Source organism: Lissotriton vulgaris, chromosome 12 (genome assembly GCF_964263255.1).
Source record: "Lissotriton vulgaris chromosome 12, aLisVul1.2, whole genome shotgun sequence".
Lineage (NCBI taxonomy): Eukaryota > Metazoa > Chordata > Amphibia > Caudata > Salamandridae > Lissotriton > Lissotriton vulgaris.
In genome coordinates, this window is record NC_141700.1 from 683,259,336 (window position 1) to 683,285,189 (window position 25,854).

Sequence of the window (25,854 nt, forward strand, 5' to 3'; positions counted from 1 at the left end):
TGTAGTTAGGCAGATATGATTGGCATTGGGTGTAACTGTCAGCTGAAAACAGATAATTACAATCACTCTGCGTTGAAAGACTCCACAGAGGTGCTGCACATATTGCTTCACAGAGCTGGGGTACCCCCATTTTCCAGACTCTGAGCCACCTGATCCACTGGTGGGGATTTGGGATAATCTCGACTTCCCACCAACTACTGATTTAGGATGAGGTTTGGCTACCTATTGTGCACTACGTCCCTTTTACCTTTTGGATGAGACATGGCTGCATGTGAATTAGATCCTCTCATAACGCGAACAGAAGTGATGTAAACTTCCATCACCTATCATCGTTCTTTTCTTTTGAACAGAACTGGAAATGAAAAGACGATAATGACCTAAATTTGGAAAATACAGGAGTGGGGTAAGTTCAGTCATGCTAGAGGGTGAAGCTAAAGTGGAGAAGGTCTATATGGCTAGCAATATCACTGAACTGAGCTTAGTGGATAATAATGGAAGAGCATATGGATTCATCTGTGGACTCACCTCATTAGTTCTCCACCACAGTATGACTTTGCATGTAGTACCAATATGTTGGACAGCATGAAGGATAGTTACAATTAATCATAGGTTTGAAACAAAATGCTGCTGCAAAAAAATGAAAATTAGAAGTCAAGAATGCTCCATTCATTTTTGTAGGCTCTGGGACATGATTCCTATCAAAATAAGTTGCTCAAAGGAGGAGGTTCTCTACCTGTTTAGCTCTATACATGCAGGAAGTCACAGATTATAAGGGCATGACCAATGCATAAAATGAATTAGTGGTGAAAATACAGCAGGAAGAAATATAATTATCAAAAAGGCTTTTATCTAGATTTAATATTATAATACATCAACATTATTTCAATGTAAATATAAATATCCAAACACATCCCACAGCACATTCACTAAAACCTCAAACATACCTTCCCCTATACTTGCATTCTCGCATGCCTAACAATATCAGACATTCACTCAAATACACTCAATATGTACATAGATAGAGACCCCCCATAGGAATCAGATATAGCACATGAGGCCTAGCAGAGAAATACAAACGTGTCTCAAGATAAAATGAATAAACAAATCAAGATAGATGAATCAAAAACAATCAATAACACAATGAAGTGATGAATATAAACAAATTGTCCAAAATTATTACACAACTATATAACGCATGAATAACTTTTAAATAGAGATGGAAATATAGTTAGCGCTCTACTTGCTGCATTGTTTTTATTGGTTATGGGAAAAAGATTCTTCCTTTAAATTGATACTCTGAACCATGAGACTCTATGACCCTGTCGCAGGCTAACGCCGAAATGTGTTGGTCTCTTGTACTTGCACCTAAGATGTAATACATACATTAAGATTGCTGGTGGTGTACAAGCCAGTGCTGCCTCTCTACTTTTCTGCTGGTGAGCTATTTGAGATGCCTTGATGGATGCAGGAAACTTGGGGAATGTTAAAAATATATATATATATAAAGATAGATAGAAATATATATATAGATAGATAGAGAGAGAGATAGAGTGATAGATATGAGTATATATAGATAAATATGCATATATGTTTACATGTGTGGATACATATATATATATGTGAGTGTGTGTATATATAAATATATATATGCGTATATGTTTACATGTGTGGATATGTATGCATGCATGTATTTACTTTACTTTATTACCCACCCACTCTTTTCATTTTCTTTTATTTATTTTTTTCTATTATAATTTTACCATTTTTGCAATTTAGTGTCATGGTATACAACAGGAGTATGTGATTCAGACAAGCAACTGTACACATCAAATGTAGAGGTAAAACGGAAACAAACCACTAAAGTTATGCTGAAGTACTGTCATACAGTGGTCCAGGCCCACTGGGGCATAAAAGTAAGAAATGTGACTTCATAAAGGAATTTGCAACATGTACAATGTAAGACATTCCGTGTTGAATTAACTTAGTGTGCTGTGTTTGGGATATAACATTGAAACTGAATGGTATATTTGATACATGACTCATTATGAGCGCAATCTGCAACAGTTCTATATTATCTGTGATTCCACGGGTATGTGAAAAGCAGAACTTAAGTATTGAATTTTATCGGAAGCTCACTTTGATAAGATGAATTTGTAAGTTTTATTCTATCTTGCATTTTCAAATAGGTGAATATTTATTATTTACATGGTCCTTTTATTTTATGTCCATTTTGTTTAAGCGGTCTTCCATGTCTACAAGTCCACAAGGATACCATGACATCCCCATTCATGTGTCTGTATAAAACAAGTTTTTTCAATGGCGCCCGACCATGTGGGCAAGCTGGTACATCCACCGAAATGCGTCAGCTCCTTCTTCTGAATTAAAGTTTGGTGTTGAATCATCCACGGTGTCGCCACCTGCTTCTAATCAGGGAGCGGGATTGCTGCATATATATATATATATATATATATATATATATATATATATATATATATATATATATATATATATATATATATATATATATATATATATATATATATATATATATATATATATATACACAGTTAGATAGATAGATAGATAGATAGATAGATAGATAGATAGATAGATAGATAGATAGATAGATAGATAGATAGATAGATAGATAGATAGATAGATAAAAAGATAGATATCTATATATGTATATTTTTTTTAAAAACCTCCAAGGAGTAGACTTTGTGCACTTGGGAGTTCTTCCTCAATATTTTATTCGAAAACCACCATCATTGACAAAAGTGTTTCGGTCTTAACACCCTTTATCAATGCCAGCATCTCAAATGGCAGCCATCTTTTATATACATTGAAAACAATTTCCTTCTTCTGGCAGAAAGCATTACAGAAACATCAATGACGGACTTGCATATCACAAGCTGATCTTTACCATGTGAATAGCATGCCCATTTTATACAGATATATTTCTTAATACATATTCCTTCCAAAACAACAAGTTTCCGAATATTTTTTACATATTCTTTATCATAGCCATTTTTATAATTGCCGTTTTACCAACCCCAATTAAAAATATGCAAATTCATCTTTTCACTGCAGTTTCTGACTAACATTAAATATTGTATCACATTCTGAATAAACTCTTGCACCGTATTACTGTGTTCTACGTAATTTATTTCTACTCTTGATATATAACCACAATGGGAATTTGACGATATATCAAAGTATCTATATATTCTAATTGCATTGCACATAATTTGGTTTATTAAAGTACATCAATATATAAATATGCTTAAAAAAATCACTTTTGGTTCTTAGATATCTATTATATTTAAATTGTGCCCTGAATGGGCATTAATAAAGTGTGCATGTGCCTATGTCAATCATCCTAATATATGCTGAATGGCATTTAGTGTGACTGCTTGCTACGATAAATAAATCTTGATACCATCCTACTGGATTTTCATAAAGTGGCTTGTGCAGATTTTAAAATGTATTGTAGATACCTATCTCCTATCTAGGCCTCTTGATTTACTATTCATTGCATTTATCAATTGGCTATGAGAATTATATAACGTGTTCCTCCTACCATTTCAGATTTTATATATTGGCCGAATCGCTGATAAAGAATTTTAATCTCCTGCTACGCTTTAACTAACAATTATCTTCCCCCCAAAAAAATACTGGAAAATTGTATTATTAAAGCGCTAGTTGCTAAATTCCTCATGTGTCTCCTATCTCACCCCTGTTATCTTCCACATGTTCTTAAACCTATGTATACTATGAAGTGGTCACTTACCCTATTTATGTTTTATACTCAATTAATATGAATCTTCATTGTAACACATCAATATAGGGCCTATTGCATATACTGAATTGAACTCTTAAATTGTCTGTGCCACTGGAAACCTTTCCTCCCACTATGTATCCTGTTGTTCATCTCACTACATTACTCATTTCAGCCTACGTGTGTCCATAACTCTTCATCGCTGTTCAGAACAAAAGGTGCTCTCGTTATTATTTCGATAATGGACTTAGAGTCGAACTTCATAAGTGTTCTCACTCTATCTCCTCTTCTTTCCCCCACTGGGACATGATCAATGCAGAAAAAGTTCAGCTGACTACTATCACTCTGATGTTTTAAAGTGAACTGTCATGCTACTGGATATGTTTCATCTCCATTAGTAATCGCAAGCATATGTTCAAGTACTCTCCTTTTTGCTTGGTGTACCGTGATTCCCACATACAGAAGGTTACATGGACACTCCAGGCAATACACCACAAAGTTCATATTGCAGTTAAATAATTTGGTGCTAAATGTTGTATCTTTTCTTCCTGGGACATGATACTTTTTCACTTTCTTTGTTTTTTTCTGAACGCCTTGCATTTAGTGCAAGGAAAAAAGCTTGTCGGTTTGGATTTCTCCACAGTTTTCTCTGTATAATGGCTGTGGACCAATAGATATTTTAAAGAAGTGTTTTTCTTACATGTCACACTTGGTTTAGGGGGTAATGTGTGCCTTTTTTAATAAAATGTGATTGCAAGATATTCGTATGTCAGCTGAGTAGTTTAGAATCAATTTAGTTATAAGTGTACCATCTAGATTTGTCACTTTGTGTTTTAAAAGGTCATGCCTTTGATATCCCTTAACTTTATCTGAGGCTTCTCTGATTATTTGTTTTGCCTATCCTCTTTTTTCAAATCTCTGTATGGCCTCTACACTTGCTTGTTGGTAACTGGCGGATGTTGTACAATTACGTTTTAGACGAAGTAACTCTCCCTAGACTATACTATTTACAAGGCTACATGGATGCTGGCTAGTTGCCTGTAGTATAGAATTTCCTGCAGTAGGTTTATGGTACAACTTTGTTAACAGTTGGCTAATCTCGATATATACCAGGAGGTCTAGAAAGGCTACTTCAGTCTTGCTTAGACAGTTTGTAAATCTTAGATTCAAACTGTTTTGATTCAACAGACTTTTGAATTCCTCTGCATCCTTTTCTGATCCCTGCCAGACAATGAAAATATCATCAATATATCTAATCCACAGAGCCAACTTGCCGACCCATTAGTCATTGCACTGTGCCCAAACCACGTGCTTCTCCCACCAGCAGCGGCAGTTTCTGGGGAAGTGCAGAGGGGCTCTGCCCTTCTAATAACATATGAAGTTGATGTAGTGGATGATAATTGCAAAGGGCGATTATCATCCTAATTACATTATAATAAATGCACCCAGTGCCTTAGTCTGCCTGGTCTACTCTCCAAAACGGACAGCAGGCAGTTTTTTTTATAGGCACGCGAAGTTGTGCGCACGTGCCAGTTTTTTGGTGGTCGCTGCAACATAGCGAGTTAAGCAGCCTATGGGCTGACATGCTGTGAGCCTGGGCCTGCAATACTTGAAATACTCAGGGACCTCCCAGTAATGACGTGTTGTGGTGTCACATTTTAACGCACCCCCGGGCATGGACGGTACCAGCACAGTACTCCCGGGGCTGCTTGTGATCCATTAGCGGAGGGCTCCAACCTGTGAAAGAGGGCCTTGCATCACAGAGTAAGGCAGGGTCACCTGCTGCATGCTCGAAACAGAATACACAGTGCATGCTTCTGCACCTCGTATTCCGGGCAGCCTGCGAGAGGTTTCAGGAGCTTCCTGCTAGCTTGTGCGAAGCAGAAACACCACAGGATGTTGGTGTGCAGTAACTTCGTCTGCGATACCAACCAAACAACAAGACTATTTGGGTACGTTGTTGTCTCTCCACTCTTCTCCTCACTCAATGGTTTAATCTTTCCATCCTGTCCTCTCTCCCTTGTCCTTACTTTTCTTTCTCGCACTCACTCACTGTTCTTCTCCTGCTGATCTGTTCTGCTTTTCCTTTCCAGCTATTTCCTTTCCCTCTCTCCCTTAAGCAGCAGCAGTCAGAAATAAATTAGCACTAGAGATTAAAGGTAAAGACAGCAGCACTGCAGCAGGAAATAAATTAAGCACTTGCCAGGACTTTAGCAACATAACCATTTTAAACTGTGCAGGCTGAGAAGCAAAAAATAAACGATGCTTCTGAAATTCATATATTCAGGACTTTTGCGTTCTGTGTCTATAAAGTAGGTTACCTGATTGAATTATGCAACTTGCTTTCTAAACACAAAACGTACAAGCTGGATAAATGGCCACTTTCCAGAAACATTTGTCTTAATTGCTTCACAGTCTGGCAAAATTCAGAATGCTGCCTCCTAATGTGAACATGGCTCCAACTAAACTCATTCCCCCTTCAGTTTGAGAACTAGAGCAACATACACAGTTCTTGCTATATCGCAAGTGCAGTGGTATGCAGTTGTGTGCAACTAAATTCCATCCGATTTACCTTGTAGTGGGAATAAAAATCTTTGTAAAAAGCTTGGGCATTGAAGGCGTCATCTTATAGTATCCACATGCCTAGGAACTGATGAAGATATAAAGAAATATTTGGTAATGTAAGCTTAACAGATTTGTGACCCACTGACATGCACTTCAAAAAACGTGCACTGTCTGCAGCCTGTACTCCAGAACTCTCAATTGTGACTCACTATATACCGTGGAATGGACTCAATTGAACCCAACAAATTAACATGCTGCAATAAGCATAAATAAGGGCGCAAATAGTGGCGACGGTTCCCCAAAATTGAATGAGCCTAGCCGTCGTACCATGGCATCCCAAGAATAAGCTATTACAATCCCTGTGAGTAACAGGTTTGCTGTGATGGCATTATCTGATGTCCCAGGAGCCTCTGGGCAAGCTGAGAATGGATACGGACAGAGCAGTGCGGATGCAGGAATTCCTGAAATGACCCAGGGAAACTCAGAAATTTCGCTGGCAGGCTTTTTATTGGGCCTGAAAAGCAAACTTAAATACCAATTTGAGGTCTCAGAAGCAAATCAGTTAGGCATACAAGCGTCTTGCCTGGAGCTGACCCAAAAAATGGATGAAGTTGGAGGTAGAGGTGGTCATGGTAAAGCAGGATGTGGTAAAGAATGCTTATGAGGTCTCTAATTTAGCCAGGCAAAACCAAACCTTAAGGGAAGATCTCGAGAGAGTGGAAAATCATTTCAGAAGGAATAATTTGAGATTTCTGAACGTCCGGGAAGCAGAGGAAGGGTCGGATAAGAAGGCTTTCATCATCAAGTTGCTACGGAACACGATCTTGAAGGGCAAGGAAGATATTAATCTTGAGAACGAAAACCAAAGAGTGCATAGAGAGCCTTTCCGTCGCAACCCCAAAGGGTCAAACCCAGGAAGATCCTTGTGAATTTTCTCTCTTATACCACCAAAGAGGAGATTGTTAGTGGGCCTCTAAAAATGGTCCATACTTAGTAGTTGGCTATTCACTGCTAGTTAGGTCGGACTTATGCAAATCCACAGAACAGAGGCAGCGGGAGCTATGAAAGTTGGGAGCTAAGGTTAAGCTAAAATTCCCCACAATGCTGCGTATTATGTGGGATGATCAAATGTACAATTTTCGGTCGGTAGGAGGTGTTGAGTCACTAATTGATATGCTTAAAAAGAAAAGATATATTGCTATGTGACCAACATTGGCCTATTGGAAAGTATGCTCTTGTGTATATTTTGAATTAGTTTAAATTTCCCTAATGGTGTGCCCACTAGGCATTGCCTAAAAAAGAGAGGGAGGGTTCCCCGGGGTTGGCTAAGGGGGGAGGGGTGGGATGGTGGTGGGGGGAGGGGTAGGATGGTGTTGGGGGGTATGGGCACGGGTGGGGAGCAGTGGGTTAAAAAAACAAAAAACTCCTTGGATCCTTTAATGCAGGAGAGTCTTAATAAGCTAGTAATGAAGCAGGAGGTGGAGTTCGAGAGGAAGTACTATGACTAGAATCCCAAGTATTGATATACTCACATGGAATGTGAATAGTCTTAGGTCCAAACCCAGACAGGGAAAAGTGCTGAGGTATTTGGAAGGCAGTCAGGTGTAAATTATGATTTTACAGGAGACACACTTGTTAACAAACGAAAGCAAGGAGTTGTTTGGCAGTTGTGGCTGGGTCCAAAATTGTATAACCTCCGATCAAGCGCAATGCTCCAATCTTAATTAGAAGTGGCAGTGGGATTGAGCTTAAGTCGTCAAGTACGGACATCTCCGGTAGATGGGTCCTAGCTCATATGAGATGGGCAGATACTGATTTTATATGTGTCAGGTTTTATGGACCCAATGAGGATGATCCACAGTACATTGTTGAATTGGAACTGAGATTGGTGGATATTTCAGCTCCAGTGATTGTGGGTGGGGATTTTAATGTACTGTTGGATCCTATATTGGATCATTCTACAGGAAGGGATAGTGCCCCTGTACCCAGAATAAGGAATGCGTTGAAAAGTTTAATACAGGATCTAGGCTTAGTAGATGTTTGGAGGCATCTGAGAGGGAAAATGAAGGGGTAGACTTACCATAGTAACAAATACTATCACTTTTCAAGATTCAATTACTTTCTGGACGATAGATGCTTTTCAACTAATATTAAAAAGATTGACATCTTCCAGCCCACATCTTGGACCATTCAGCAGTCATCATGACCTTACAGGCACCAGGACCGCTGCCCTGCAAGAGATGGACAATAAAGCGCGCCCTTCTCTTAGATGAGGGAGTGGCGATCGCTTTGAAAAAGGCTGCATCAGAATACTTTATTAATAACAAAGAAACTACCTCCCCTGGAATAGAATGGAATGGCATTAAGGAATATATAAGGGGGGTTCTAAAAAGCCTCGCCTGTGCAAAAAGCCGAGAAGAAAGGGTGGAATCAATAAATATCGAAAGGGAAGTGGGAAATCTTGAGAAAACTTTGCATTTTATAAATGCGTGAGAAGAAAAGGAGAGGGTGGTAAGGAGGTTAGAAGAGGCCCAACTAAAGTGTAAGATCCGGATGGAGCTAAAGTGTAAGGCATGTTGGCAAGCTGCAAATGTGAAAGAATTTGAGTATGAAGAGAAAGCAGAGGCTTTGCTGGCCTGAAAGTCTAGGGTCGAAAGAACCAGAAATTAAAAAAAGGAGCTGAGGGGGTCATTAGGGAAGGTGCTCGACAGCTGGGATGATATGCAGGAACATGTACTGACACACTTTTCACAGCTTTATAAGGAAGACATTACCCTAGAGCCCCAAAAGCTCAAGAGGTGGCTTAGGACGTGTGGTCTTCCTGTACTGAATGGTGAAGGGCAAAAGATGATGGAAGCTCTATTTACTCAGGAGAAGATTAGGGAGCAATAAAAAGAGCTAATGTGAGAAGTTGGCCAGATATATGATGTTTCCAATTCTGGAACCACCTTGTATCAGTCCAAACAATCCCTTATGGTGTCTGGTTGTAATTCAACCTTATAGACAAGCTATCCTAGGGGTAGCATGGACTAAGCAGCCTGAAAGGCTAAACTCAAGAGGTCGTGTTAAGCGAGCTGTTTTACCAATCACAATCCTGTAATATCAAATGAAAGGACACCACACAAGTATATATTATAAAAATATATGTATTTATTACTAGAATAATCCCCAGTACTCTTTATGAGCAATGGGGCACAAGCGTTTAAACAAAAGCACACTTAAACATATAAAAGTTGGACAATTATGGATGAGGGCGGGTGGCCACTCAAACCATATATTAAGAAAGTGGTATAAGAGATACCAATCAAACAGTGGTTAGGCCTAGGGCCTAGGGAATTGCTGGGAGCAGTCGGGACTAGCAATGCTGAAGTTGGGAAAAGCCCGCGGGATTCGGGTGCAGCGCTTAAAGCACACGCATGCACCAATGCAAAGTCAATGGTGCGTAAAAGTTATAAAGTTACTGTTTAAGGAGACTTCCGCTTAACCTAGAAGGATGAAACTTAAGACAAATACACTAGAGGTGTGTACCAGTGTGGGAACACCAGCGTTGTTGAGTTACCTCACCCAGAGGAAGCAGGTGCATAGGGTCGAAGTTGTGTCGGGTTTCGTCACGCAGGTTGTTGGTGCTTGAAGCTGAAGATGCTGCAGGCGATGTGAAGGAGAAGTGTCCGGTGTGATCCAAGGGTGGATCAGAGTTGTAAAGTACCTGAAAGCAGAGGAGACAGAGTCTGGGTCACTCAACAGTGACCAGGGTGGAACCAGGACGGAACCAGGCAATGTCGGGCGCAATCAGGTGGCTGTTGAGGAGCTTCTCTCCGCTGCCACGTGGGCTCTGGGGCATCTGCGATGTCCAGGAGCGGGTCACGAGCTGTCGCACAAAGGCTCTCACCATCGGCGCTGTCGGCTTCAATATTAGAGCAAACAACACTTGACAAGAGCAATCCATGCAGGACTAGAAGATTGCTTTTCACTCGGACCAGGAGGGTCAGAGTGGGTGCTCCTTTTCAGAGGAGCGGGTGCAAGTCTGGAGCAACAAGAATCACAAGTTAGATTTCGTAGTTCGCCGGCACAGGGGCCACAAGCCAGCGGGCAAGTGACCGGGCCAACACGTTGAGTCAAAAGAAGCAGAAGGGCCCCACGCAGCACTCAGTGAGTGTAGAGGGGTGAGCTTCAGTGCAAAAGTGGCTCAGGGCTGGGGCTTCTCAAACCTTGATGTACAGCTTCGAGGGTCACTCGTGGGCTGCACGGTCAGCGTCTCGTGGTCTTTCCAAGATGGCGGGCCCCACGGTTCCGGTCGCCTCCACGGGTCTCAGCTCTGCAGGGACTGTGGACCGGGCTGTTAGAAGGCAGGCAAGCTTGATCTTGTTGATCTCTGTCGCTCGAGTTCCGGCGGGAACTGCAACAAAGCAAATGTCGAGGTGCTGGATGATGCCTGTTTGCACAGGGTGGTCACTCCTTGACCACAAGGGAGATTCTTCAGTCTTCTACGTCGAGTAGGATGTCGAAGGGTCCAGAGTTTTGTTTCAAATGTTTCATCAGGATAATCTGAGTGCGTTGGCACTGCTCCCATTCTTATACCAATCTAGGGGGCTGGATTACCTGCTAGGTCCCCTCCTATGGGTGGGACCCAGGATGGGGGTGAATACACCCCTTTCCCTTTGTCCAGGCCTCGCTGGGAGTGGGGCTGGTCTGCCCCAGAACCGGTTTGGCCGGATTATGCGAGGGGAAGCCTTGTGCTCCCCAGGCAGTGTCTGGTTTCTTTTAAACCTCCCTGCTACAATCCACTATCTCCTGTCTGGGGTGGTGTGACACCTCCCTGTGACAGGAAACCCTTTGTCCAGGCCTTCTTGGCCGAGTTTCGGTCAGCTGCAGGAGGTCAGACTCATGTCTGTGGCAGAAGCATCCATTTTGTGGTGCTGAGGATCCTTTTAAAATCAACCGCGTTTTAGCAAAGTAGCATGTCGTATCCCTCTAGAGGGGTGGAATGCTATCCCCGTCGACAGGACTGTCGAGGGGATAGTATTCCAAATCGTATAACACCTTACACAACATGTTTTGATAAAGCCAAACCAAAGTTAACATATAACCGCAAGGATTATAATGCACTTAATAGTATATGGTATGGCAATATCCCGGAACAGCTAAGGGAATTGGTCCCGACAGCTGCAGACAGGCTCAGCTCATGCTAGAGCACCATCTCACATAAAACCACGCACTCTGGCTCCAGGATTGTTAAGGCCTGCCATAGGAGTGGCTTATAGGTTTATATGTGTCCAGATAGGTTTAGATATAGGCATACTATATCTAAGCAAGGGGTGATTACACCACCTTGCCCCAGCTGAGTGATCAGCCAGTTGTGTCAATTTTGGATAGCCAGGCAGGGGTGGCAAAAGATATGCTGCAGCCCCTGGTAGGCCTTGGATGCACCGATGCCCTGGGCACCTATAGTGCGCTGTACAGGAGCTGATAAGGTGACCCAAGCCGATTTAGTTATGCACCTAGGGTACATGGCATCCATTTTACAGAGAGAGCAGATAGCCTGGGGCCCTGATTAGCAGGTAACAAGGCCAACTAAGTCAAAAACCAGCTAAACACAAGGCAAAAAATCTGGGGTAACCATAGTCAGGTAGCCACCTTCCTACATAAACCCCCCCCCCCCCCAATCGAAAGGAGATAAGGCTATCCTTGTCCAGGTAAGCCTATATTGCCTGAGTGGCCATATAAGGAAGTACCTGCACTAGCATGGGTACCCCCTGTCTCATGGTCCACTAAGCAGTCCCTCACCCTTGGGGTATTAGAGGGTCTCCACCATAGGGAATCACTACCTTGGGTGTGTTTATGCAAAGTTAAAGGCTGGTTTGGATATGGAGTATTGGCTCAACTAATTTAGGGCTCAGCTTCCTCCAATTATCTTCCACCATGTGTGCCTTTCTTTCTTCAACTGAGTTGCACTGTGCTTTCAGGGTCAACCTCTGGCTAAAGAAAACAATAGATTGGTAACCCAGGCCAACAGGGTGCTCTGCAAATAAGGGTACAATACTAGTTTCAAAATATCTAATTGGTGCTTCAAAGGAAAGGTGTGGTTACCAACACCCACCACAACCTACTCAGTAGGTCTTCAGACAAAATTATTTCCCTGAGCACTCAAAATGTGCAGTGTTCAGTATCCAAATTCAAGTTCAATAAAGTTCGTAATCTGACACAGTCACAGGTTAGTAATCCAAATATAGGTCATCAACTCAAGTCCTTCCAATCAAGGATAATTTTATTTTCTCTTTTCGTGGTTCAAATTCTTCAAATTTCCATATACAGTAGTCATCGGATTAATCAGCCAACACGTGTTTCGTCGTGTTAATTATTACACATCGACTTCATCAGGGCTGAAATCACAATACAAATAAACATGGATGTAATTCTTTTAAAATAACATATAAATCTACAAACTCTACTGTTTGAGGGAATCCCGTGAAAGGTAGAACAGAACCAAGCAAAACCCAGGAGAACATACACCCGAGTATATGTGCACGTCTCTACTAAACCATCAACAAATAGTATAGTTAAGTAACAAGCATCCATTCCAAAAAATACTCTAATCTTTATAAACAAAAACACTCATCCTTGTTTTTTAAACAATTCTCGGGCTAAAAACCCAAAAAAGATGGCCCCACATGGGTTCTTCAATCACCAACTTCTTTATTTTTAATGGTTGGCCCCCTCATGAGTAATACCTCACTTGAGAAATTTATATTGTGTGCTTAACTCGCACATAGTGTTTAAATACAAAGAATCCTTAAAGAATTCTATATTATATTCTGTTCGATTTTTCCAGTCACAACCCAATGAGTAACAACTTGGATAATTCAAAATTTTTACCGTAATCCACATGTACCGATGAATTCACTTGTGGAATATTCATTCACTTTTGCACTTTTTCAATATGAAATCAAACGACCCTAAAATTTGAGCAACCCAAGATCTCCAATTAGATGAATATCCGACAATAATTTGACTAAGACGGCTCATGTCACCAAATATTATCCATATTCGACTTACCCCACTCTCTAAGTACAGTCTGGACAGGAGTTCTCACATGTAATTCAATGTGGTTAAATCCCCACAATCTCGATCTGAAATAATGATCGAATATAAATACAGCTCAGTATCTATTTTAAGGTGTTACACAAAACTACCTAAATAACGTGCTTAAGCACAGATAAAACCCTCGTGCATACCTATATCTAATGCGCGATCGTCTATCCACGAACTCGCTCTGTAGTCGGCGTCCTGCACAGGCGCCATATTGGAATTCCTATTTATACTATTTCTACTCAAGTGCCATCTTGTAGTGGGTTAGTGAATTAGTTGCAAGTAAAATTAAGTGTTAGTCCCAAAGTACACACCTAAATACATAAATAACGTAATTGAGCTCGGAAATAGCTCTCATAATACCTATAAATCTTGATGAGCAATCGTCTATCCACGAACCCGCTCATATTGGTGTTTCTGTTTATACTGTTTTGTTAAAACGCCATCTTATAGTGGGTTAAGTACTAAAGTTAATTATAAGGTCAATAAACTCAGACATGACCATTTGTTATAATTTCAATGAATTCCTTTTGAATTCTCATCATTTACATCCTTATCGTGATAAATATAATATATACTATCACTCAACTTCTTCACAACAGGCGCGCAAAAGCGGGTGTCAAATTATATTTTAGTGAAGTATCTTCGAATGCCGTTTTCCGTACTCGTTATTTGCACCCTTCTCCTAATATATAGTGTCTCTTCAGCGTCTTCACCATAGGCTATCAGTGCCGTATTATATTTCCTTAAAGTCCTCATAAACACAATTCATTGTTGTCAAATCCCAAACCACTCATTTACGAGCGCCATGCTATGTTTACTCTAAGTCAACCCTATCACAGTAAACGGGAACCTAGTCGCGTTCCCACACTTTCCTCTTAGTGTATAATTTACCATCTTGGGATGGGGAAATGTTAAGGTCCCAAATAATATAGATCCAACAAAATAAAATAAAATCAGAAGCCATCAAGATCTAGACTGATTCATTCCACAGCCGAATAGGAGATGATAGATGGAAGATAAAGTGAAACATATAGGTAAACATCCTTATAACTCTTGGCATATGTTAATTTCACAAGTAGCATCAATATATGTTCTTAACACAGAGTCTTCAGTATAAACAAAAGCATACAATATATGTTTATATACAATATATTCACGAGATGGAGAGTATTCAAAGTCATTTCAAGTCATAGTTGATCATAACATATTCTTATACATTCAATTATAAATATATATTGGTATCTCCCCCAGTTTCCTCACACTAATGTCATATTATTCAGGCTATTATCAGTAGCTATTTGCCACTTCTGAAACTCTACCCTTACAGTTAGTCTCTTTCTCATGTTAATTGCACATTAGTCATTACCTAGAAAATACTGAAACTCATGGTCATTATTCAAACCTAGTTCCACAGCCTTTAGTTTCATCAACCACATAACCTCCGTGCTTCTTAATTTTAGTTGTCTGTTACCTCCTCTTGGGTGTGGGCTGACATGATCAATCCCATGAAAGCTAAAATTATGTCCTTCCCTGTCATCACAATTTGGACAGCATGTGCCGCTATGGGATATCGCGTATCACCATTTTTCCACGCCCTAATGTGTTCCATAATCCTATCTCGAAGTCTCCGGATTGTGCTGCCCACATATATTTTACCGCATGAGCAGACTAACACAGCACAATCCGGCACATGCTGTCCAAATTGTGATGACAATTACTTAGGATCTGCTCCCTCATAATCAAATTATACAATCCTGTGAAGTCATGTACTTTGCTGCCATGTAGCCAACCCTCCAGAGCCTTATTAGTACAATCTACAAAATCAGTCCAGTCCTGTGTCTGCGTCTTCTGGGTGTCTCTGAACTTCAACCTGTACTGTTCAGTGGTTAAGCCAAACCCATCTATTAGAGCACTCTTCAGGACTTTGTAGTTTTTAGCATCCTCATGTCTGACAGTGAGGAGCTTATCTCTCCCTTTCTCAGAAAAGGAGTACCATAAGATTGCTGCCCACTGTTCTTCAGGAACCTGCTCTACCATGCAGGCTCTCTCAAAAACAGTTATCCACTTGTGGATGTCACCCCCTTCTGTGTAGGGGGTACAATCTTTGTCAGGTTTCTAGTATTATAGGACCTGTCTTTCTCTCTAGGAATATTGTTGCTGCCACCAGTGGCATCTAAGCTACACATTTTCTGTTCCCTTGCTAAAGCAAGTTTAGCTTGGGCCAGGGCTAACTCTTCCCTCTCTATCTGGAGTTCTACAGCTCTCATCCTGGCCTTATGTTCTCTTCTCTGGGGGGAAGTCATTCCCCTTTGAGAGTTTCTTGAGACACTAGAAATGTGAGAATCCTCTGAGGGAGATCTCACCCTTCTATTTCCTGAGGGAACTAGGTTATAGGGTCTGGGGAGGGTCTGGCCCTCTCCATCCCTATGTAGGTCCAAGTTGGCTCGGCTAAGCCTCCCCACTGGGACCTGGGTATCCCCTTGATCATGCTCTGACACATTACCATCTGATTCTTGGTCCACCTCATTCTCTGGGGTGTTCTCATCCTCTGGGGGATCTACTCCATATCCTGCATCTAAGGGAACTGCACTCGCCTTAGCTAGGTCATCCTTGTCCAGGATGGCTATCAGGGAAGGAATGGTGGGGTTGTGACCCCTTTTTAGCCCTCTTGCCATGCATAAGGCGCTCAAGTCTTTATGGCTAAGTTTATCATAGCTGGAGGTTGCCTTGGTAAGGTCAATCCTCACAGGTGAAGAGCCTGAAGCTCCTCCTGTGCGAGACATGTAGGCAGGGTGTGCTAATCCCTTTGATCTACAACTACTAAGTTCAGTAGAACTTAAATATGCTAAGCTTTTGTTTATATGTACCTAAGGTACTTGATGTGATCTTTCAATTTGATAAAAAGATTGAAATGGTAAAACAACAGCAAGCTCAAATCCGCACCGCTGCACACCAATGTGAGAAGTTGGCCTGAAATATGATGTTTCCAATTCTGGAACCACCTTGTATCAGTCCAAACAATCCCTTATGGTGTCTGGTTGTAAGTCAACCTTTTAGACAAGCTATCCTAGGGGTAGCATGGACTAAGCAGCCTGAAAGGCTAAACTCAAGAGGTCGTGTTAAGCGAGCAGTTTTACCAATCACAATCCTGTAATATCAAATGAAAGGACACCACAGAAGTATATATTATAAAAATATATGTATTTATTACTAGAATAATCCCCAGTACACTTTATGAGCAATGGGGCACAAGCGTTTAAACAAAAGCACAGTTAAACATTTAAAAGTTGCACAATTATGTATGAGGGCGGGTGGCCACTCAAACCATATATTAAGAAAGTGGTATAAGAGATACCAATCGAACAGTGGTTAGGCCTAGGGCCTAGGGAATCGCTGGGAGCAGTCGGGACTAGCAATGCTGAAGTCGGGAAAAGCCCGCGGGATTCGGGTGCAGCGCTTAAAGCACATGCATGCACCAATGCAAAGTCAATGGTGCGTAAAAGTTATAAAGTTACTGTTTAAGGAGACTTCCGCTTAACCTAGAAGGATGAAACTTAAGACACATACACTAGAGGTGTGTACCAGTGTGGGAACACCGGCGTTGTTGAGTTACCTTACCCACAGGAAGCGGGTGCATAGGGTCGAATTTGTGTCAGGTTTCGTCACGCAGGTTGTTGGTGCTTGAAGCTGAAGATGCTGCAGGCGATATGAAGGAGAAGTGTCCGGTGTGATCCAATGGTGGATCAGAGTTGTAAAGTACCTGAAAGCAGAGGGGACAGAATCTGGGTCACTCAGCAGTGACCAGGGTGGAACCAGGACGGAACCAGGCAATGTCATGCGCAATCAGGTGGTTGTTGAGGAGCTTCTCTCCAATGCCATGTGGGCTCTAGGGCATCTGCAACATCCAGGAGCGGGTCACAAGCTGTCTTACAATGGCTCTCACCGTTGGCGCTGTCGGCTTCAAGATTGGAGCAAACAACACTTGGCAAGACCAATCCCCGCAGGACTGGAAGATTGCTTCTCACTCGGACCAGAAGGGTCAGAGCGGGTGCTCCTTTTCAGAGGAGTGGATGCAAGTCTGGAGCAACCAGAATCACAAGTTAGATTTCGTAGTTCGCCGGCACAGGGGCCACAAGCCAGCAGGCAAGTGACCGGGCCAACGCGTTGAGCCAAAAGAAGCAGAAGGACCCCACGCAGCACTCGGTGAGTGTAGAGGGGTGAGCTTCGGTGCAAAAGTGGCTCAGGGCTGGGGCTTCTCAAACCCCGATGTACAGCTTCGAGGGTCACTCGTGGGCTGCAAGGTCAGCGTCTCGTGGTCTTTCCAAGATGGCGGGCCCCACGCTTCCGGTCGCCTCCACGGGTCTCAGCTCTACAGGGACTGTGGATCGGGCTGTTAGAAGGTAGGCAAGCTTGGTCTTGTTGATCTCTGTTGCTCGAGTTCTGGCGGGAACTGCAACAAAGCAAACGTCGAGGTGCTGGATGGTGCCTGTTTGCACAGGGTGGTCACTCCTTGACCACAAGGGAGATTCTTCAGTCTTCTACATCGAGTAGGATGTCGAAGGGTCCAGAGTTTTGTTTCAAATGTTTCATCAGGATAATCTGAATGCGTTGGCACTGCTCCCATTCTTATACCAATCTAGGGGGCTGGATTACCTGGGGCTGGTCTGCCACAGAACCGGTTTGGCCGGATTATGCAAGGGGAAGCCTTGTGCTCCCCAGGCAGTGTCTGGTTTCTTTCAAACCTCCCTGCTACAATCCACTATCTCCTGTCTGGGGTGGTGTGACACCTCCCTGTGACAGGAAACCCTTTGTCCAGGCCTCCTTGGCTGAGTTTCGGTCAGCTGTAGGAGGTCAGACTCGTGTCTGTGGCAGAAGCATCCATTTTGTGGTGCTGAGGCTCCTTTTAAAATCAATCGCGTTTTAGCAAAGTAGCATGTAGTCTCCCTCTAGAGGGGTGGAATGCTATCCCCATCAACAGGACTGTCGAGGGGATAGTATTCCAAATCGTATGACACCTTACACGACATGTTTTGATAAAGCCAAACCAAAGTTAACATATAACCGCGAGGATTATAATGCACTTAATAGTATATGGTATGGCAATATCCCGGAACAGCTAAGGGAATTGGTCCCGACAGCTGCAGACATGCTCAGCTCATGCTAGAGCACCATCTCACATAAAACCACGCACTCTGCCTCCAGGATTGTTAAGGCCTGCCATAGGAGTGGCTTATAGGTTTATATGTGTCCAGATAGGTTTAGATATAGGCATACTATATCTAAGCAAGGGGTGATTACACCACCTTGCCCCAGCTGAGTGATCAGCCAGTTGTGTCAATTTTGGATAGCCAGCCAGGGGTGGCAAAAGATATGCTGCAGCCCCTGGTAGGCCTTGGATGCACCTATGCCCTGGGCACCTATAGTGCTCTGTACAGGGGCTGATAAGGTGACCCAAGCCAATTTAGTAATGCACCTAGGGTACATGGAATCCATTTTAAAGAGAGAGCAGATAGCCTGGGGCCCTGATTAGCAGGGAACCAGGCCAAATAAGTCGAAAACCAGCTAAACACAAGGCAAAAAATCTGGGGTAACCTTAAGTTAGGTAGCCGCCTTCCTACAGCTAAGAATGGAGAAGGCTGCTGTTTTAGATACTGTCCCCTCAGATGTGTATAGCATTCTACTAGAGGATGTTCTCCCTGTCGGGAAAACCTGTTTAATATGGTGTATATGGGGAGGCACAGGTTCCAGAATCATGGAGATAGGCCTCCATAGTCTTGATCGTAAAACCAGCCAAGGACCCTGTGAAGGCAGTCGTATTGACCAATATCCCCACTAAACGCAGACTATAAAATCTTTGATAGCATTTTAGCAGGCAGGTTGGCTAAATAGCTAATCAGCTCATGCATGAGGATGAGAAGAGGTTCATCCCTGGGAGGCAAATGCATGAACTGACCCAGCAGTTGATTGGTAGTATTGACTTAGCTACATCAAGGTCATTACCCTTGGCAATGGTTACATTGGATGCCACCAAGGCCTTCAATAGTTTTTGCTGCGAATATCTATGGGCAGTAGTGGGAATTATAGGATTTGGACCATGTTTTATAACAATACTAAAAGCTTTATGTCATCGAACTACAGCTAGGACCCTCCTCAATGGCTCTCTCACTAGGAGTTTCTCGATTCTTAGAGGGACGAGACAGGGGTGCCCCATTTCACCATTATTGTTCAATATGGATATCGAACCATTTGCCCAGATGCTTCGCCAGGATGATCAGGTTATTGCCCTCTGTGCAGGTGCATAAAAAAAGAAAATCTCGTTATATGTGGATGACCTTATAATCTACACAGCAGGTCCTGTTGTAACAATCCCAAGGGTGGAGTTATTAGCAAAAGAATTTGGAGCATTTTCAGGTTATTCAGTAAACAATGAAAAAAATGGGATACTGTGTTGCAATGTCCCAGACTGGATGGGATATGTACAGAGAGAGATCAGGCACCTTGGAATAGGTAATATGAAATATTTAAAGGGTATCCTCCAGCTCAGTTTAGAGAGGGTGGCAAAGGAAATCAAGAAAGCACTCGCCAGATTGAAGAACTTGCCTTTGTCATTATATGGAAGAGTAAACTTTATTAAAATGGTGCCACTTCCCAAGCCGACATTTCTTTTAATTGTATACCTCTTACTTTCCTCAAAGGCATGATCGATAAAATACAGGGGAAATTGGGCAGTTTCATCTGTGCAGCCAGGGGAGCACGGCTGTCGCTCGACAGCAGGAGTGACCCCTGACTGCAGGTCAGGTCACCCCCCTGCTCCTAAACAACTCCACCAGCTGTTTGCCGCTCCTGCTCCTGTGCACGTTTGCGCCCCCTGTCTGCCACTGATCACCGCCGTGACCTGGGTCAGACCTGTGCTTCTGTTTTAGTTTTTCTGCTCATGTTCTCACTATGGTTACACCCTCCCGCCTCCCCCCTCCCCCTTGCTATCTGTTTACCCCGCTCTTTCTGCCGATACCCCTGAGGCCACGCCTCCTCACCACCCCGCTCCCGCCTCCCAGCTGCTCCTCCCTCCCTCCACCCCTTATATGGCGACGGTTGCTCAGACGTGCAGGGCGGGCGCAGCGGGCGTGCCGATTGCGCACCAAAGGTGCGCAAAAGGCAAGCCCGTCTGCGCCCGTCCGGGCCTGGACCGTGCCCAGCGCCAGAAACCCTGGACCTCGCACTCTCCCCCTCGGACTGCGATATGACGCCAACACCCTCCACGCTCTCAACACTGGCAGAGACCACCGCTGCTTCCAGGCCGCCCCTAAACGCAATCACGGACCCTTCTCCTGCCACACCTGCTACCTCACCTGCGACAGAACCACCAAACCTCCTAGGACCGGACCCAACCACCTCTGCTGCATACTCTTCTACACCCGCTCCACACACAAACACGCTGTCGAGCTCTGGGACCTGCTCGACTCCTTCGAACCAGACGTTGCCTTCCTTACCGAGACCTGGTGTAACGACTCCTCGGCACCTGACATCGCCATAGCCATCCCGGACGGCTACAAGATCTCCCACAGAGACTCCACCAACGGGATGGGAGGAGGAATAGCCATCGTCCACAAGTCCACCCTCCAGGTCCAGACCCTCGCAGACGACCCCCTCAATTCGTCCAAACACCTTCTCTTCCGGATCCACACCAACCCCAACACCACCCTCAGAGGAACACTCAGCTACAGACCACCCGGACCCCAAGCCCTCTTCAGCGACTCTGTCACTGACCTCGCCAGCACCCACGCACTCGCCTCCACAGACTACATCCTCCTCGGGGACCTGAACTTCCACCTCGAGAACAACAACGACGCCAACTCCACCTCCCTGATCGAGAGCCTCGCCAACCTCGGCCTCCGACAACGCGTCACAGAACCCACCCTCACTGCCGACCACACGCTCGACCCCGTCTTCTCCACAAGCACCCACGCCGCCTTCAACCATACCACCGAACTCCACTGGACTGACCACTGATGCCTCCATTTCACCTTCAAGAAACCAACCACGCACCTCCGCACCCAACAGCTGCCTTTCTGCTGCTGGAGCAAAGTCACCGAAGACCAGCTGATCACCCCCCTCGCCCAGAACCCACCCACCAACCCCACTGACACAGTGGCTGCCGCCCTAAATCTCAGACAGTGGATCGACGACTGCACCAACATCCTCGCCCCGATCAAGAAACCCTCCATCAATCACCCCAGCAAGAAAGCTGGCTGGTTCACCGAAGAACTCCAGACCTCGAAACGGACATGCCGGAAGCTGGAAAAGAAATGGCTCAACGACCACGCACCAGACAACCGCGCAGCCCACAAGGAGGCCGTCCGCAGACATCACCACCTCATCAGAACAGCCAGGAGATCGTCCTTCAAAGCCAGACTGGACAACAGCGCACACAACAGCAAAGAACTTTTCAACATAGTGAAGTAACTCTCCAACCCCAGCACCAACACCAACGACATCCCTCCCTCGCAAGATCTGTGCGACTCACTGGCCACCTTCTTCCAGCGCAAGATCACCAACATCCAAGACAGCTTCAACTCCTCATCTGCCCCGACCACAACAAACCACACCCCAAACGTCACCTGCACCAACCATCTGACCTCCTGGTTCAACGTCAACGATGAAGAGACACACAAGATCATGAACTCCATCCACTCAGGATCCCCATCAGACCCCTGCCCACACCACGTTTTCAACAAAGCTGATGCAACCATCGCACCCCAATTGCGGAAGATCATCAACATCTCCTTCGACACAGCAACATACCCAGAAAGTTGGAAGCACGCCGAAATCAATGCCCTCCTCAAGAAACCCAAGGCAGACCCGAAAGACCTCAAGAACTTTCGGCCCATCTCCCTGCCCCCTTCCCGGCGAAGGTCATCGAGAAAATCGCCAACATGCAGCTGACCCGCCACCTCTAGGACAACAACATCCTAGACCAATCCCAGTCTGGATTCAGACGCAACCACGACACCGAAACTGCCCTCATCGCCGCCACAAACGACATCAGGCGCCAGCTAGACAACGGCAAAACTTCAGCCCTCATCCTCCTGGACCTGTCAGCCGCCTTCGACACGGTCTGCACTGCACACTAAGAACATGCCTCAAAGAAGCCGGCATCCAGAAGAAGGCCCTGGACTGGACCACATCCTTCCTCTCTGGCAGAACCCAGAGAGTCCGCCTCCAGCCCTTCCGATACAAAGCTACCGACGTCATCTGCGGCATACCCCAGGGCTCATCCCTCAGCCCGACCCTGTTCAATGTCTACATGGCCCCCCTCGCACAAGTGGCCCACAAGCACAACCTGAACATCATCTCCTACGTTGATGACACCCAGCTCATCCTCTCCCTCACCAAAGACCCACACACCGCCAAAACCAACCTCCATGAGGTAAGGAAGGCTGTCGCCGAGTGGATGAGGAGCAGCCGCCTGAAACTGAACTCGGACAAGATAGAGGTCCTCATCCTAGGTCCCACCCCCTCTGCGTGGGACGACTCCTGGTGGCCGACCACACTTGGAGCAGCTCCAACACCCACGGACAATGCACTCAACCTAGGATTCATCCTCGACTCCTCGCTCTCCATGTCAAAGCAGGTCAACGCCATCTCCTCCTCCTACTACAACACCCTCCGCATGCTTCGCAGGATCTACAAGTGGATCCCGACCGAAACAAGAAGAACAGTGACCCAAGCCCTCGTCAGCAACAAGCTGGACCACAGCAACGCTCTCTACCCAGGAATGCTTACCAAACACCTGCAAAGACTACAACGGATCCAGAACGCCTCAGCCCGACTGATCCTCAACGTCCCCCGCCGCAGCCACATCACCTCCCACCTTAGAGACCTGCACTGGCTCCCCGTCAACAAGAGGATCACCTTCAAAATTCTCACCCACGCACACAAAGCATCCACAACACCGGACCAGACTACCTGAACGACGGACTCAACTTCTACACTTCCACATGCCAGCTCCGCTCCGCCAACCTCGCCCTTGCCGCCGTCCCGCACATCCAGCAAACAACCTCCGGTGGCAGATCCTTCTCCTTCCTCGCCGCCAAGACCTGAAACACCCTCCCCACCCACCTATGGCAGACCCGAGACCTGCTCACCTTCAGAAGGCTCCTCAGGACCTGGCTCTTCGGCAGTAGCAGCACCCCCCCCCCCCCCAGCGCCTTGAGACCCTCACGAGTAAGTAGCGCGCTTTACAAGTTCTCTGATTGATTGATTGATTGAGGACAAAAAAAAAGACAATTTGTGAATGCATCTGTCAACAGGAATGCCATGATTGGCTGGCCATAAACTAAGCAGACAGTTGCAGCACAGTCCCCGGTGCTAAAGTAAAATGGAGAAAGTTGAATAAGGGGTCAGGTTGGATGCACCCTGGCCTCATGTGTGGGATAAAGGGATGTTTCTGGAACTCAGTATGGACAGAAAACATCAAAGAAAAGGTTTTTCTACACCATGCATTTTATTTACTAATTTCCCTCGATGCTCAGTGAGGCTTCTCTTGTAATGTTACAACGAATTAGCAAATATCTCTAAAAAAATCAAAAATATATATATTCAGACACCTACCCTCAGTCTCACTTAGATACTCACATACCCACTCACAGACCCACTCAGACACTTAGATACTGACACACAGACCCACTCAGACACTACAACACCCACTCACACCCACTCAGACACTCATGCACCCTCTCACATACCCACTCAGACACTCATGCACCCACTCATGCCCTGACTCACAAACCCACTCAGACATTCATGCATCCACTTACAGACCAACTAAGATAGTCATGCAACTACTCACATACCCACTCTGAGACACACACTCCTACTCTCAGACTGACTAAGGTACTCATACACCCACTCTTAAAGCTATTGAGACACTCATGCTACCCAAACACTCCTTCCCCATTTACAGATACACTCAGAAATTCATCCATGCACTTATAGAGCAATTTAGATACTGATGTACCCAGTTTAATGCACAGAATTACTTATATAGTTATGAATTGTGAATGTGCTGGTGTCTATTGAATTTATACACACACAGAGGAGTAGAGAGTGTGAAAAAGGAAAAGGTCTCATGGTGACACGTGCACAGTGTGAAAATACTGCCCTCACTCACTAGGTTGTGACATGCTTCATCATCGGGCTTAGCTGCAGTACACCTCCATGCAGACCAAAGCCCGGGGTGGAGCAAAAGGGTGGGGTAGACAAAAGAAACATGTAAAATATATAAATACTTAATGCCAAATTATAATGGGATCACTAAAAGAAGTTAAAACTAGCTTTTAGGTGTCACTACTCAAAAATGTATTCCTGGATCCTCCGGCCAGGGCAAAATTCGTAAAGGATGGTGGTGACAGGAAAGAGTAAGAAATTTCGGCCCCCCTCCTTACTGACAGTTCGTCAACATGTTTCTGCCGTATTCGTGCCAGTTCTTATAGGTCACATCAGCATTTGTCAGGACCTTTCTTGTTCCCACTGGTATTATGTCACCCTCAATACCAGGATATGGTGTTCCATAGGAACCAGTTGTTCCTAAAACGAGGGTGCCCCTACGTAATTTGCTCTCGGTGTACTGTAAGGAATGAGAATAAGCAAGGGACTTATTACTCGCTCGCAAAAATACATCCTTTTATTCACACAGTGCTAGTATTAGCTCACTTGTGCCACAAAGTAAAATATGTATGGCCATAGTTTGTACAATAAACTCAATGCTTGTCCGCACTCAGGCATGTCAATCATACATTAGGTAAGTTTACCTCATAAATATATAGACGCAGGTAGTCATACGTCGCTAAACTTGTGACCATCTCATATCAGCTCCACTCTTACACACTCTAAAATAGAATGCTCAACTCACCGAGTTTCACAAACAAATAGGGTAAAACTGGCGAGAACGAAGCAGACAGGAAAACACACAAGAAATCCAATGGTTAATCAGTAGTTCATCACATTGCACTTGTGAATCGGATCCGATTGTTTAGTGTTGATCAGAGCGCTAATGGGACCCCTTGGAGTAAATTTCACTGATGGGAAAGGGTAAGATCATTGATTTTGATGTCTATAAAAACACATTTGTGTGGTGGGAGGATCATGGCAGCCACTAGCTAGATGCTAGCGGCCGTAAGCGACAGTCCGGAGGATTTTCGCTACAGCTCGAGAGCGTGTAGGCAGACGCGACGAAGCGGAAAGGAGCGGAGGTGCTTGGAATATGGTGGGGGGATCGCTTTCATCCCTTCCACCCGCAACAGGAGCAGGATCAGAAGCTGAGGTCGGGAGGAGTGTGGCAGCCACTAGGTAGACGCTAATGGCCACGGGCGGTAGTTCCAGGGATTCTCTTCATCGCTGATGAGCACATAGCAGACGCGGCA